Raw genomic sequence first — 12,324 nt, 5'->3', positions numbered from 1 at the left:
TGTGCTGTGGAGAGAGCTGAAAGGTGTTGATGTCAGTGTGCATTTGTGAGTCTATTTCAAGTGGGAAAAGAGTGCAGATCATTTCAGATATGTGTTCTGTGATGTCTGCCATCAGTGCTTCTAAACAGGGTGTACAGGAAAGGGAAAAACGCCAATCGCTCTCCACAATATACAGGGGAAACATGTTAGAAAGCTCAGGGAGACAGAGGAGGGGTCACACCCCCCCCAGCCGGGCAGATGTGAAATAGGCTTTTCAACTTCCTTCAGCACGTGAATGTCAACTAATTCTTCAAGATTTACAAACACTTCCAACTAAACTTACTATAAAAATGTTGTTTAAACTTAATTTGTTTCTTACCCTTTTCTATATAAAGTAATGTTCATATTTCTCATTCTGATTATTATTATAGTGTTGAACTTTCAAAACAAAGCACTTTGGCAGGTTACGACAAAAGTTGTAAAATGCTTGATAAGCCCCGTAACTTTCATGATATGCATTTCTCGGTCATGATCGGTTGTTTCTGTTAATTGCCAAATGATGTGTCACGGTAAATGTTACCACTGCAAGGCATTGTGGGACATCATTTTCTCCTTTCAATCAATCAATCAATGTTTATTTATATAGCCCAATATCACAAATGTTACATTTGTCTCAGTGGACTTCACAGTTTGTACAGAATATCAGTATGACAATACGACACCCTCTGTCCTTAGACCCTCTGTCCTTAGACCCTCACATCGTACAAGGAAACACTTCCGGAGAAAACCCTCTTTCCTTTCGTAAAGCAAGGTCCAGTGTTTCCTAAGCTAAAGGAGGTTATAAAGGAAGTTTCAAAGCTCCTTTCCTATCATCTGAGAATCCGAACAGCTCTTATCATGGCTGCTACTTGGGTATTTCTGGGTCATTTCACAATTCCACCGCATCACAACTGCTTCTCTCCTTAGCTGCACTACAGGGTTGGGGTCGAATTGTCAATAGCTGCCCTGCTCTATACCAGTTGAGTTTTGAAATGAAACTTCATTACAAACTGGTGCCGAAGAAGTAAAGAGCAGCAGATGGTGGTAGTGCTTTACTTTATTTCTTGCCGAACATCATAAAACATAAAAAGAAAAAACAGAATGCAGGCAACACATTGGTTGATGCAACAGCCTCCATCAAGAGGTTAAAATACATGAATCACCTTTTTTTTTACAATAACATGAAGGAAATTGACAGCTTTGGGTTTTCTGAACAGACTCTGAGGTTTCTGCTTCATTTGACTGGCAGCATCTGATCGCTCATAATAAACAAAGCTGATGTTCTGCATCGACAGCCTAATAAAATCCTAAATCCTGTTGGTGTGCAGTCTGTAAGGCAGGATTACACATCCCATCCTCCCACGCATGATAAAGCAGGTGACAGGAGACAGGCTGTGATGCTGTAGTGTCTGGAGACTCACAGGTCCATCAGTCGAGGCCTTCACTCTGTCCCTTCAGCGCGTAACAGCTGGAGACTCATCAGCATTTCTGGAAAAAGTAGAAAAACTCAGAAGGACAGAATCACACAACAAAATAACAAATACAACATTGTTTTACGCAAATGTGTCTTTCAGCCAGTTATTGTTGAATTGACAGAGAAAGTAGGTGTGTCCAGAAGCACATTTTGCCATGATGACACAAACCGTCCCAAATGCAGCATCCCTGTCATGGCTGCTAATATTCTGATCCATGGATGTGTGAAGGGAATACAACGTCAGAACCCTGTCATGAGCCCTGTTCATTCCAATGAAAGTTGCATAATGGTGCATGAAGCCCAGCATAGGTACAAAAAGTACTCAGCTCCAAAATAATCCGCTGATTTACACACATGTCTTTCCCAATGTAGGCCAATGCGCATAATAAGAAAACGGCCCTTTAATCACCATGAGGTATACATATTGCAATTAATGTTGCTCTTCTGTCAATATCTACCTTTATATTTACAGTAAAAATTGTTTATGTTATTTTGACCTCAGCCCTACTAACTGACCCTAAAAATGGCTTATCATGCTAAGCGGACTTAAGACGATGGTTATTGTTTGATGATGACTCTATATTACACTAATTGAATCTGTCTACTCACTGCTAACAGGCACCACATTATCCATAGACTGCGTCATCAGTATGCAACATCTCCCATTTACTCGAGATTAACCTCCAAGACTCTGTACTATATGATTTACAATATTCACATGGCTGGGCATTGTTCTTAAACTTAATTTTCCCTTTTACTCTGCAATAGTGAACCCCATTTTCTGACAAGCATTTCGTTTTCTTCTCTTTTCTTCTTCTTATATTGTAGATACCTTTCAATTGTTGCAATCGAGATCAACGGTAGTGTTAGTAAAAAAAATGTGGGTTCAAAGGCTTTAGGTCCTATCCACAGCCGTTTCTATAGGAAGTGAATGCAGCATCTCAGGCTGCATCTCTCGATGACGTCACTGGAGAGTGAGGGAGTGGGGGGGCAGAGGGAGGGAGCTACACAATGAAACCGATAGTGTGTGTGTTAGTGTGTGTCTGAGTACACAGTGCCGTGCTTTTGGACACAGCGGACAGGCTTCCATTCAGCGGAACGCTCTCTGGACTAGCCGTGTACAGGAGGCTCTCCCCCCGCTGCTGCAGACACACTCCGCCGCTGCGGTCCATGTGAAGCTCTGCAGCTGCTGCCTCTGTGTGAGTACTCCATACAGCAGGTCTTTATGTATGGCATGTTGAACTCTAACTGCTTTCACTGCTGTACTTTAACATGTACTTATCTCGGTGTTTTGATGCTATACAGCTGTGAGTTTGCTTTACTGTGGCTACACTGTTTGCTAATGAGAGACACTGTCATGTTTCCACACTTATATAATGCTGTTAAGAAGATATTCATTCATTTGAACATCACACGTTAGCTAGCAAGGTATCCCCTGCCTTGGAGCAAACGCTCGTGGTGGGTATAATTCGGCACTTGCACGTGCGCTCTCATCAACCTCGCACGCGAACTCCGACGCGCTGTCACGCACGCTGTGTGCGTGTGTGTTTTGTGTGTGCGTGTGTCTGTGTTTGTGTGTGTCTGTGTGTGTGTGTGTGTTTCAGTGGTGTAAAATAACATTTACTCAAGTACTGAGTTACTTTATGTGAGTATTTGAATTGTATGCTACTTTGTACTTCTACTCCACTACAGTTCATAGGTAAATGGTGTACTTTTACTCCACTACATGTATTTAATACCTTTAGTTACTTTACATATTTCGATTAATGCTGTGAAATATAATCAACTCTTAAATCAGACTTTAGTCTAAGTCAGTGGCGAGCCGTCAGGGCCCTCTAGGCCCTCTGTGAGGGCCTAAGATATTATAAAAAATAATATTTGAAAACATAAAAAAACAAAACAGAGAGCCTAGGTATAAAAGTCACGGCTCGTCACTGGTCTAAGTCATTAAAACTAGCTGCACCTTTACCAGCTTTGATAACACTTTAATGCATCAATCATTATAAAACATATCATATTATTCTGAAATGGACCAATCTGCACAATGTCTACGTTTACCTTAGGTACTTTAAGTATATCTTGATGATAATACTTTTCTAAGTACCATTTTGAATGCAGGACTTTCACTTGCAACAGAGTATTCCTACACTCTGGTACCTTTACAAGATCTGAGTACGTCTTCCACCTCGTGTGTGTGTGTGTGTGTGTGTCCAGACTAACCTCATGACTCACAGCAGGGAGCATTCTTATTGGATCTTTCTGCTGGCGTGAATTACTCACTGAATCCCAATGTGTTGAGAGCTCTGATTGTGTGGGTTTTGCCTGTTAACAGCTACAGTAAGACCCTGTCCACACGGAGACGAAACGGGTTGTCTCCGCTAGGGCTGCACGATATATCGTGTCGTGACGATAATCGCGATATGCGCATGCGCGATATTCACATCGCAGGACGTGCGATTTATTTTTTTAGGATATTAAGTAGGCAAATTAACTCAAACACGTCATGTTACAATTATTTTGCTGCTTGCTACAAAAGGAAAAGTTGCGCGGCTCTCATGTCAGGGGTACTTGAGTGAGTGACATGCAGGCTCTGTCAGCAAACCACCAATCACAATCAAATCTCCAAAGCAAACAGACGCGGTGATTAAAAGTAAAAACACTGAATAAAGTAGTTTCATGTGTTTCTCCAGGGCAGTTTGGCGCTGCTAACCGAGCTAGCTCAGCTTGTTGCTCTGATAACTTAAGATCCAGACGTCCGTGACTAAAATCCTTCATCCGGTTAAATATAGTTAAAAAAAAGACCAATTGTATAGCATTAAAGTTCAAGAAAGGATGGTTTGCGGGAAAAAAAAACTGTCTTTTCTTCAATTCCTGTATGTTTTCATATCGCAATATATATCACAGGGGGGGAAAAAAATCGCAATGTCAGTTTTTTCCAATATCGTGCAGCCCTAGTATCTGCTACAGTTCTCTATCGTATAGACGGTTCGTCCACACGAGGCCGACACTGAAACGCGGATAACGGCTCCCAAGGTGGGTAGATCTGCGGACAAACCGCTCTGGGGGGCCAAACGGCTCAGTGTGTACGTCCTATACGATCATTTCCGGTTCGTTTTCATTTTCGTTTCCGTGTGGATGGGGCCTTTGTTAGGGACAAAACCAGTGGTGGAAAGTAACTAAGTACATTCACTCAAGTACTGGACCTGAATGCCATTTATACTTCTACTCTACTACATTTTGGAAGCAAATGTAGTACTTTTTAATTCACTATATTTATTTTACAGCTCTATTTACTAGTTACTTTATAAATTCAGATTTTGACACACAATACTAAACGTTTTTTTTATTATTTGTTATAGGTTAAACAATCCAACACTATGATTGGGTTAACTGTCATGGCTTGGCTCTCAGCCACAACAAACGCGCGACAGAAAACGAGGGCGTGAATAGAAAAAGAGAGTTTATTCACTGCTGCTGAAGGACACAAACAGGCGAAACAAACGACGAAACAAGAGGTCAGCTGGTCGTGGCCGCTCTTCGCATTGCGTCCTCCTGCCAGAGAGAGATTGCAGGTCTCACTCAGGCCCTTTAACCCTCTGGTACCGGCCGCCAGGTGTCCTCAATCCCAGCTGATAGACCAAAGGGAAAAACATTAAAGGAACATACACACACCAGAGATAACAAGGCAGGGGTCGTCACACCCACCCCCTTAAAGTCGGTGTCCCCAGGACCACCGGCACACCAACCCTGACAAAACAAAAAAAACACCAGTAATGAACAACAAAAATACCAGACATACGGAACCCCACTTCCAACAAAACCAACAATTGCAACATACAACTCTCACACTGTCAACCGCTCCTCCCACACCCAGCCACATCTTTAGCAACACAGGTAAGCAACCTGAGAAGCACACTTTAAAAGGATGGGCAGAGCGAGAACGATTTATCAAACAGTATGACAGACAATACATTACCGTCACGGCCCATGCTTCCTCAGTTGTAGCAGTTAGTTTCACTGGCTTTACTGCAATGCACCGCCACGTGGCCAATGTCGCCACACCTGTAACATTTCACCCTACTGCAACGTCTCTGGATGTGACCAAGCCCACGGCAGGAATAGCACTTCCGGTCGTTGGCATGCCCACAGTCACGAGCCATGTGTTCTTGGTCTCCACACCGATAGCAGGACATTTCCTTGCCTCTTCCTCGACCCCTGTTGCCGCCGCCACGACCACCATCAAAGCTGCCGCCACCACAACCACCATCAACGCTGCCGCCGCCACGACCACCATCAACGCTGCCGCCACCACGACCACCATCAACGCTGCCGCCACCACGACCACCATCAACGCTGCCGCCACCACAACCACCATCAACGCCACCGCCGCCACGACCACTTTGACTAGTGGGACAATGCTTGGTCTTCTGTTTTCTAAACATGTTTTTGTCCATAGCACGAGTGATCACACAAGAGGACGTGACGTCTGCCAACACTGTAGAGCTCTCCTCAGACCTTGACTCAATCGGACCGCCAGTCACTAAAAGCACAGGGGGAACATCAGTCCAGACTCTGCTACCTGCCAAACCGTTGCCCAGGATGAACTGTATCCCCTTGATTGGCAAAGCTGGACGTACACCAACAGCCACCTCACCCTTAATAAGACCACAGTCAATATACATCCTATGAACAGGAATAGGAAGAACTTTTAATCCCATTCCCCAACTCAGAAGGGTGTCACCAGTGTCCCTTTCATAAGACAGAGGCAAAACAGAGTCAACAATATAGGAGTCAAAAGCCCCTGTGTCTCGCAAGATTTTGATTGGAACTCTGACATTACTACCTACCAATGACACCAAGCTGTCTCGTATAAATGGAGCATAAGATGCCAAAACCTCAGATGCACCTAAGTGGGATGTAAGCACATCGGCAACACAGCAGCTTTTCACAGGAGCAGCCAACGCAACAGGCCAAACAAAATATCTTCCTCCCTCAGATTTTGCTCTAAGCGCAGGACAGTCTGCCTTCCAATGGCCTTTTTCGTGACAGTAGTGGCAAATATCATTATTATCCCCCTCAGATTTGACCAAACCCCAATTTCCTTGGCTCCATCCCAAATGAACCAACCTTTCCACTTCCCTCAAAAACAGCCAGGGCCCCAGAGCGCCCTCCGAACCTGCTCTTATGAAGCAACACAAACTCATCAGCTGCCACAGCAGCTTCAGCCGCAGAAGTGACCCTGTATTCTGTTATGTAAGTAGCAATCTTGTCTGGAAGAATATTTTTGAACTGTTCCAAAGTCATGAGCTCACACAAATCGTCAAGAGCAGTTAACCAACGCTTAAAATGAACAGACAAATCCCTCGCCATCTCCACATATGTTTGATCTTGTTTTTGCTCAAAGGACCTAAAACGCTGTCGATAGGCCTCTGGCACCAGTTCATATGCTCTAAGCACCGCCGATTTTATTTTACTATAGCTAGAGCTATCCTCAAGACATAAGGAGGAATATGCTGACTGCGCTCTTCCTGTGAGAACACACTGAAGCATCAGGCCAATCTCTAGCCCTAGCTACACGTTCAAATAATTAAAAAAACGTGTCGGGATCACTTTCATTAAAGTGAGGCAGCAAGCGCAGGTTATTAACATCAAAACGATGAGACCTGGGCACCTGTTCACCCTGCCCCTCACCGGACAACGCGCCAAGAACAGACAGACGATGTCCCTCCAACTCTAACTTGGCTTTCTCAGTTTCTTGTCGTATCCGCTCCACTGTGATTTCCTTTTCAATTTCCAACGCATACTTTACTCTGTCATGTTCCAGCTGCAACAACAACATTTCCTTCTGCTGCTCAAAAGAAAGTGCACTAGCCTGAAAAAGAGGTTTTAACAAAAGCCCCTCTTCCTTTGCAGCAAACACTCCTGTCTCACTTAATGTCGACACTATAGAGTCTTTTATGTTGTCTTTCACCCTTCTATCACCGACAATAGACACAGAGAAATGCTCAGCAATTAAGAGCAGCTGCTCTCTTGAGAAAGTGGCAAGAGACTCCTGAGACGGAGCTTCAATAAATGCCTCTACGTCAGCCATCTTAATTTACACCGACCCCTCACCGGAACACAACACCGGACCTTTAACCTGAAAGAAGAAAACAAAAACACAACAACAAAAACAAACCAGACAGATACCACCACGTTTATTACGCGTCCAAAGTGGAACACTAATTTCTTGATTGGAGTTTCCCCACTAACTCACCATCCCACTGACTAATCTCCTCCCTAGTCTTCATGCAGTTACTTGTGGTGGGTATTTATGCACTGGAGACCACTAATCCAGCAAAGCGACTAGCAAGCTAGCAACACTACTGAGACCACGGCCATGCTCCCAAGACAAAGCTTCAACCACTTTCTCCGCAACACTACACACCCCGCTCAACGATCCCAAGGGAACCGTCGCTACAACCTGCCAGGGAAAACTCCGCACAAATAATGAACTAACTCCCAACACAAGCTTACCTTACCGGAATGGACGAGCCCCCAGCTGTCATGGCTTGGCTCTCAGCCACAACAAACGTGCGACAGAAAACGAGGGCGTGAATAGAAAAAGAGAGTTTATTCACTGCTGCTGAAGGACACAAACAGGCGAAACAAACGACGAAACAAGAGGTCAGCTGGTCGTGGCCGCTCTTCGCGTTGCGTCCTCCTGCCAGAGAGAGATTGCAGGTCTCACTCAGGCCCTTTAACCCTCTGGTACCGGCCGCCAGGTGTCCTCAATCCCAGTTGATAGACCAAAGGGAAAACCTTAAAGGAACATACACACACCAGAGATAACAAGGCAGGGGTCGTCACAAAGACAAAGACACAAAGACATGTTGGTGACTATTGCCACTCAATAACACCAAGGGCTGATAAACTGTGATTTCTAGTTGGACGCATGCTCTCCCCAATGAATAACAAGTTCTTGCTTGAAATACCATTTATTTATTTACAAAAAAACGTGTGCGTATGCAACAAGGTCAAAACCTGTCTGCTCATCACAGCCCCGATCACTCACACCTGCACCGGGGGGGTCCTTTAAATACCCGGTTGCACCAATACACCATCCACTGCTCAAAATGATGACAAAACATATAAATGGACACAACAAAAATCATTGGCCACAATTTTGCCAAGAAATGTTTTATTGTTAAACGTGAAGATGTGATGCTTTTGCTTTTAAATACATAAAAAAATATTAAAGCATTTCTGCAATGTTTACTCTTACTCTGAATACTTTCAAGTACATTTTCCCAATCATACTTAAATACCTTGACTAAGTACCATACTCAATGCAGTATTTTTACTTGAATTGAGTATTTTTACTTCAATTTCAAACTCAAGTCGAGAACCTGAATACTTTTTCAACCAATGGAAAACAATCCCTATAAATGAAGTTGAATTGAGTTAAGCTCATCACTTTGAGTCGTTCTAAGATAAAACTCTGTGCTGAAGTTCTTGTTCCTTCACATTTAATAAAGGAAAGAAAATAAGCAATGATAGCAAGACCATAGAGTATGATCAACAGAGAGCCAGCTCACCCTCTTTGTTTCTCCACCCCTGGCAACAGGCAACAGGGGGACCAAATACCACCTTGCACATTTCCATGCAAGAACTAATGGAATTTCATTTAATTTCTAATGGAGAATCTGGGTCTTACGGCCCGTCCACACAGCAGCTTTTGGCGATTTGTCCACCGCTTCCAGCGTGTCTCCGCCCATTGACTTTGAATGGGGATGACGTCACTTTCCCTCGCTTGTCGCCGAACTGCATTGTGGGGGGGCGAGGCGAAGATTTCCAGGATTTCCAGGATGTTCAGGATTCCAAAGTTGAACATTGTTCAACTTTTGAGGCTGAGCTGGAAGCGACAGCCAATCAGATCCGTTTATGCAAATCTGACAGTTCAAGCGCTAGCCAATCAAACCGCGTGCAAGCTGGGAGAACGAGACCCGCAGTTCATTTCTATATTCCACAAAAATGGAGGAGAACTTAGTTATTGCGGTAGCAAATCACCCGGTTCTTTATGACCAGTCCCTATTTACTTACCGGGATACAAACCGGAGGAACCAGGCATGGGGGGAGGTGGCAGAGGCAGTGGGTGAAACTGGTAGGTTTTCGCTCGTTTGGGGATTTTATATCCAGTTTACTTCGTTGCTAGTTTACTTCGTTGATAGCAAGCATAGACAGTATCATTAGCCAGCATGGAATGTAGCATAAAATAGCACCATAAACATTAATCTCATAAATGTTCAAAATGTTAAAAAAATAAATGTTCATCATAGCCCTTCCTATTTGACAATAGTGTAGAAGAACCGGGTTTTTTTTGCTTTGTATGTCGGGGGCGGGATATTCATGTGATATTCATGTGATTGGTTGTTGGTCGCGAAATCCCCAAGCTGTCAGACACGCCCATCTCCAGGATTTTCAAGATTTGGTCAAAGCTGCTGTGTGGACACACCGTTAGTCTTGCTGCCAGAGTTCTTGGCTTCCCAAAGCCCCGGCTGTTGGAGCAGTGCTCTTTAATGGCTGCTTGGGTGTAGTTTGCAGTGCTTATGGGTTTAACACATGCCTCAAACACATCCTCTGTACAGTGTCCTGAGCCGGGAGCTACTGGAGTCATTGTGAGGACATGGGTTGGACACATTTTGTCATGTTTATCAATCATAACAAAAGTTTTAAAGCTGTGTTTGCAAGGTTGGGAGGGTTACTTTAAAAACAATGAAGTTAGACTAACTAGTTACCTGTATCACAAAACTAATCAGAGTATCAAAATACAAGCGTAACCTGATTGGCTTCGGTTTACCTCAATATCAAATGCGTAGTAAGTAAATAAAGGAGAAAATAAATATCAATAAGATGTGTTTTACTAATGTGTATTATGTCAGACAACAAAACAATGTGACCTTAGGAAAGAAGAAACCATGATATCCAGATCAGAAATGATCTTATTGATATGAGAAGCTGCCTTTCATGAAGCAGCTTCAGGCAGCAGCCTATACTGTACACCAACACTGAAACACTTGAGCACATACTACAGGTTAAAAAAGCAGAAATAAAACCTGAGCTGACAGAAAATGCTCCGTTTTACTTTAACACACACAGTTAAGCTCACACACACTATTTTATGAACATACAGGTTCACCTGCTGAATTAAAAACAGAACAAATGAAGCGAAGAAAGTGAAAACCATGAAGCAGATTCAGGCAGTAGGCGTATATTAGGGCTGCACGATATTGAAAAAAACTGACATTGCGGTTTTTTGTTTTTGTTCCCCTGCCAAAACCTGCATACACTCTGGTGGCTACCATTAGCAGCTAACTTTTGTGCTCCGATTTTTACATAAAAAAGGAATTATGGATTATAAACAATTGCTTCAAAGCCACAGATACATTATTAACCTATGGATCAACCGATTCAGCCGCGTCTTTTCTCGTTTTAATGCCATTGAACACGTCTTTTGATCAGATTGACAGCTACGGTGAGACAATCTCCCGTAAAAGCTCCGTAAAAGGTACGTGTTGTGATGTCTGTGTTTGCTTCCCCTGTCGCGAGATCGGATCGCTTAGATCAGGGGTGCCCAACCTTTTTTGAACCGAGAGCTACTTTTAAAGTTGCCAGTCTGCCGAGATCTACCAGTCCAAATAGAGAGGCGTAGCCATTACTGACAGCCTACTACCAGGTAAATACACACTTCTACTTGTATAAAACTGACCTTTGTACGATTAATACTTCATAAAATACTGCAGATCCTTTATCTTACCTCTTTCTAATCTACACACATACAAGTATGTAACTGAAGTTACACAACAGTGTTGTTGATACAGAGTTGGAGTTTATTCACACGTCACTACAGTGGGTAATGTTTTCAAGAAACATTGAACAGTGCTGCCACATATGACACAGGGAAAAAAGAAAGACTCTGAACCCTTTCTTTGCCATTATATAAAAATAGTGTTGCTACAAAAGTATAAATTAGGCTTACTAATAAGACAACTCAGATCTGAAGCTACACAGGAATCTGCTGCCAACGTGCAATCAAAAAAGATTATCTAAAAAATTAATAAAATCAAACCCTTTTTTTGTTGCATTTTAGAAGAGTATAAAAAGAAATGCCTTTAAAATAGGATGCAAGCAACACTAGTTTCTTAATCTGAATTGATAGACTATAATAAATTTAAGTTTGCATTCTTATACCATTTTGTACAATAATTATAATGAATAAGTTCAAACAAACTAAAACTTACAGCTGATTAATAACGGTATCTAACTTGAGTTTTTATTATATCAAAAACCTGTTGAAATGCTACTGTTATTTTTACTGTCCCCAAAAAGCGCGTCGGCAGCCTCCAGGAATGCTTCTTTCACAACTTCGCCGTCTTTGAAAGACTTCATGTTTTTCGCAAGAACGTGACTGACACGATAAGATGCTCTGGTAGCAGCCTTGCTCTTGATGTTGGGCCTGGTGAAAATGGACTGCTGTGCATTTAGCTGTCCTCTCAGGCCCCTCCCCTTTTGGGAGCGTAGGGCAGAATTAGGAGGGAATTCCGTCTCGTAGCGTTTGTGCACTGTTTTGAAATGCTGCTCCTAAATTACCCTTCTTCGATAAAGCCACGCTCGCATTGCAGATGAGACAGATGGACTTTGAATTGGAATAGATACAAAAATAATCATCCTCCCACTCGGAGTGAAATTATATATGTTGGGCTTTTTTGCTTCTGCCATAATTGCGGTCTTGTGTGTGTGCGGACTGTCACCCTGTTGACAGCGAACTAGTGCACTGCCCACCAGCCAGGGGC

At 43.1% G+C, this 12,324-nt stretch overlaps 1 protein-coding gene across 1 annotated transcript in view; it reads left to right on the top strand.

Annotated features, from left to right (window-relative positions):
- Positions 1–2,536: 2,536 nt before the first annotated feature.
- LOC117539121 (gamma-aminobutyric acid type B receptor subunit 1-like) overlaps positions 2,537–12,324 on the top strand; it is a gene marked incomplete at its 3' end in the record, with an annotated part of 152,705 nt that continues 142,917 nt past the window's right edge. Inside the window, exon 1 of the mRNA XM_034205149.1 lies at positions 2,537–2,691. The remainder of the gene's footprint in view (positions 2,692–12,324) is intronic.

Source organism: Gymnodraco acuticeps, unplaced genomic scaffold (genome assembly GCF_902827175.1).
Source record: "Gymnodraco acuticeps unplaced genomic scaffold, fGymAcu1.1, whole genome shotgun sequence".
Lineage (NCBI taxonomy): Eukaryota > Metazoa > Chordata > Actinopteri > Perciformes > Bathydraconidae > Gymnodraco > Gymnodraco acuticeps.
Note: the sequence above shows the minus strand (reverse complement) of the source record. Positions and strands in the feature narration are given on the sequence as shown.